This window comes from Lytechinus variegatus, chromosome 3 (assembly GCF_018143015.1).
Source record: "Lytechinus variegatus isolate NC3 chromosome 3, Lvar_3.0, whole genome shotgun sequence".
In the NCBI taxonomy this organism is placed as follows: domain Eukaryota; kingdom Metazoa; phylum Echinodermata; class Echinoidea; order Temnopleuroida; family Toxopneustidae; genus Lytechinus; species Lytechinus variegatus.
In genome coordinates this window covers 627,352-631,444 of record NC_054742.1, presented here as the reverse complement: position 1 = coordinate 631,444, position 4,093 = coordinate 627,352, and the positions used below count along the sequence as shown (strand labels likewise).

The 4,093-nt window shown below is 35.0% G+C and overlaps 1 long non-coding RNA gene across 1 annotated transcript; it reads left to right on the top strand.

The window, feature by feature from the left end:
* The first annotated feature begins 1,757 nt into the window (after positions 1-1,757).
* Positions 1,758-3,480, top strand: LOC121409913. Its single transcript, XR_005969247.1, has 2 exons — positions 1,758-1,799; positions 3,313-3,480. It is a non-coding gene; the product is annotated as an uncharacterized LOC121409913 (long non-coding RNA).
* The last annotated feature ends 613 nt before the right edge of the window (positions 3,481-4,093 follow it).

Genomic DNA, 4,093 nt, shown 5'->3' with positions numbered 1-4,093 from the left:
AAACTTTCACCCCCAAGATTTCTACTTTCCTTAATAGAAAAGATCTAGGCCTAAATCATGTACATTGAAAAAACTTCATTTCCGACATTTCTACGCTCTCGTTATTTTTGAACAAGAATTCATCAAAAAAAATGAGAGAAATATTGTGAAAAGACGGAAGAGACTTGCCCGATGTTTACGCCGCCATCTTACTTCCTATTGTTCTTCGCCAACGTTACCCGACGCACGCGTCTATGAGAAGGAAGACCTGGCTTCGTATGAGAGTAACCTTACGTTAGTAAATGATTTTTACTCTCTAGAAGCCGCCTGGCTACTCTCACCCACGTTACGCGACTCAAGCGTCCGTATCGTGGGTGAAGAACAATAGAAAACAAGATGGCGGTGTAAACATCGGGCAAGTCTCTTTTTTTTCATGACAATTTTTCATTTTTTTAATGAATTCTTGTCTAAAAATAAAATCCATAGCATAGAAATGTCGGAAATGAAGTTGTATCCCAGGTACATGATTTAGGGCTAGATCTTTTAGAGAGAAAGTAGAAATCTCGGGGGCAAAAGTTTCAGGTTTTGGCTGCCTACATGCACATGTATACAATAGAACTAAGAAGCCCTGGCTTCGTATGAGAGTAAGTTACGTTAGTAAATGATTTTTACTCTCTAGAAGCCTCCTGGCTAGACTGGATTAGCATTGCATCGGCTAATTAACAAATTTGGGGACAAATTTAATGATGTGAAAGATTCTTACTAGTTTTTAAATAATAATTATCTTATTTAGATCTACTGAAAAATATGTCTACAACTCAAAATAGTTTGTGTGTACAGAATTCAGATAAAATTATTTACGTCTATAACTTAAAAACTGGTGTCTGAATTCTGATTTGATAACTTGTCTATACTCTGTAGTAATAATTCTAATAATGCTAAAACCCCATTTTTACAATGCATTTCATAAATGGCTCTTTGAAATTACTCTGATTATTTATGTCTGTCCTTAATGTGCCTGTCCCTTACAGAAAAAAAAACTGATGTACTAAAGAAAGAGAAGGAGTTCCTAAACACCGCAACCAGAGTAGATGAGGCTATGGATGAGTCTGATGCCACAGATTAGGACATGGAGGATGAGGCTTCAACCTCAAAAAAAGATGTGAGAAAGAGGGTACGTTGAAACTTTACATTCAACTTAAATTTTTAAGACGTGCATGGATCAGGAAATTTTGAAGCATACTAGCCAGGAAATTTAGTCCAAAGTGATAAGTGTTTACCTGAAGCAGGCCAGACTTTATTCTGTGATTTGCAAAAAAAAAAATGACTTATACATAACTTGATATCGCTGCCAGTGGTGATTCAAAAAATTGCTCTTATATTTCTACTTGAAAAAAAAAATTGATGGAATTGGAAAGTATTGGTGGTACTACTTCAATAAAAGAAAATTCATTAGAAAAACTAAAAATAATGATACACTTATGAATTTTGTCTGGATTCCTAGTCTAGATACAGAATTGCATTGGATTTGCACATGACCGCGTACCCAGGTGTCGCAAATTTGAACTCAGAAGATATGCGAGACTTAAATGTGAGTGGCGCGGCGCGGTCACCCCAAAAAATCGTAGCTGGATGGTCTTGAAAAATGTTGAGCGGGGGAGGGGGGGCTACATTAAATTTTAATTTTAAAAATTCTAAACATATTCCATATCTGTTCATATTTTATTTCCATTTTTGGTTGCAGGTTGGGAAAGCTGACAGATCTGCTATGGCAGAGCTTCTAAAGAAGAAAAAGACTGAAGACCAGCGGAACCATAAAGGTCAGTTTAAAAGTTTATTATTTACGGCAAGATTCTGTGGCCAATTAAATGAAAAATCATGACCAGAAAACAAAATTCTCATATGTCCAGAAAGAGTATCTTCTCCAGAGCATTGCATTCATGCTTTTGGTGCAAATAGAATTTTACATCACAACAAAGAATACCTCTTAATTATCGAAGGTTAAACATATACCACATAAAAATTGTATCTGAAATTATGATGGAGTAGATGCTCTTTCAGGACATACATCTATATGAGATGAGAGTTATGTTTTCCGGACATGCTTTTTCATTAAATTGGTGATTTTTTTAAATGTTAAAGTTTTTTTCTGACTCTCTTGGTATATCATTGTAGGATATTGGCACTCTAAATGGATGAATTTCCATTGCTAGCCCTGGCATATCAACATTCACAAATAACACTGTGTCTCACACACAGATTTGCGTTATGGTAAATTCTAGTAGAAGGGGCTATGAAATGATGTGTCTGAGGATATATCCACCGCAAAAATAAAAAAATCACTTTCAATTTTTGAAAAAATTGCATTTTGGCCAATTCATATCGTCTGTGATGTCATAAAATCATATTCTAAAAAAATCTCTGTTCTTTAATGATATTTATCAAACCTTCACTGATATATTTCTCAATTTTTTTTGTTTCTTATTACAACCAATTATTCATCAGGGTGAACTTCCCCTTTGATAGCTTTTACATTTTCTTGTGTATTTTGCCAAGAATGATTGTCTCTGCGTGAATCTACAAATGAATTCAGAATATCACAATTACTGTAAATAGGAAGATGCTCTGTAATTTCTCATATTACCAAGCTTGTCAATAATTTCAAGGCGGAGGGTTAGGGTGAATCTCCCTGAAAGAGAAACTACATGTACTAGAATAGCACAGTCTCTCCAAATGGTAATCTACGGTGAAAATAAGTTTTTGATGTGGAAACAAAAACAAACTAACAGAAAACGGAGGAAAAGGACACCGACTTTGATTTGAATCTACGTAACCATAGAAAACATTTTAATGTTTTAAGTAAGTGATTGATCTTCACAAATGTCTTGTCATTTTACATTTTACAATGATGCTGCCTGTCACCGGTACAATTTCTTCCAGAGCGGCGGACCAAAAAATTAGAAATTCACAGAGTCAAAGGCTTAGACAATCAACCAGTTTAAGAACTTAATTTCCTTTAAGTCACTTCCTTGTCATTTCATAAGATATTTTCAATCAAGTAGGACTATAGAAATAAGATTACCGAGCCTGAAATCTTGATTTTCTTGCTTTAACTTATCCGCCCCTAATATTATAATCCTGTTTCATGGGTATGCATGGTTTTTTTGTTGTGTTTGTGACTCTTAGATACTCCACTGCAGCTGAGTAACCAACAGTCACAAACAGACGGAACTTGACTTGGCTTTAATTAATATTTATATATGATGTAGAGTCTTTGATAAAAGTTTGAGACTTTGAGCCAGTTTTTGTGTCCTTTCATTTTCTTATATTCAGCACACACAACAAGCATGACAACAATTTCCCTGCACTTCCACTGGCCAAGTACGTGCACGCATGGGCCAGAAGCTGAAAGATGTCCGTGCATCTCGAAGACGTGCAGAAAAGCAGGTTTAAGTGTGATACCTTTTTTTTTGTTTGGAAATAAGCCTTAATATTGCCTCATACGAGTCATTAAAAAACCCATTTTATTCTGATCATGGGTATATATTACACGAAAATGTCTTTCATGTATTATGACATGTCTGCTAATACAGCCAACTCAGGTTTATATAGTGTGTGCTTTCAAAATTTATCATGACATGCCAACTCCTGCTTTATCACCTTGTGATATTCATCAAACTCAGATTGATATATTTTTATATTTATACTATGACAAATCATTTTCTTGCCATGTGCCTTCCGTTTGATACTGTTTCCAAGTTCCAACTAATACAAAGGAATACTTATATGCAGCTATATGGACGCTAGTATATGCACTTCATGCGAGGGATTTGTGGACATTTTTTGACTCTTGTTCATATTTTTCTGATATTTGTATATAGGTGTGAAAAGGCAAAATATATGCAAAGTGTTCTTATTTTTGAAAAATAAATGTTGGTTACTTGTTCCTGTTTCGAAATTTCACAACTCTCTGTGATGGTAGGGATTTGCTTTACTACATGTATAGGCGTTGCTTTTCCGACTACGGCGGCGTCGTCGTCAACATTGAAATCTTAACCAAGGTTAAGTTTTTGAAATGTCATAACTTAGGAGTTAGGAAGTATATGGACCTAGT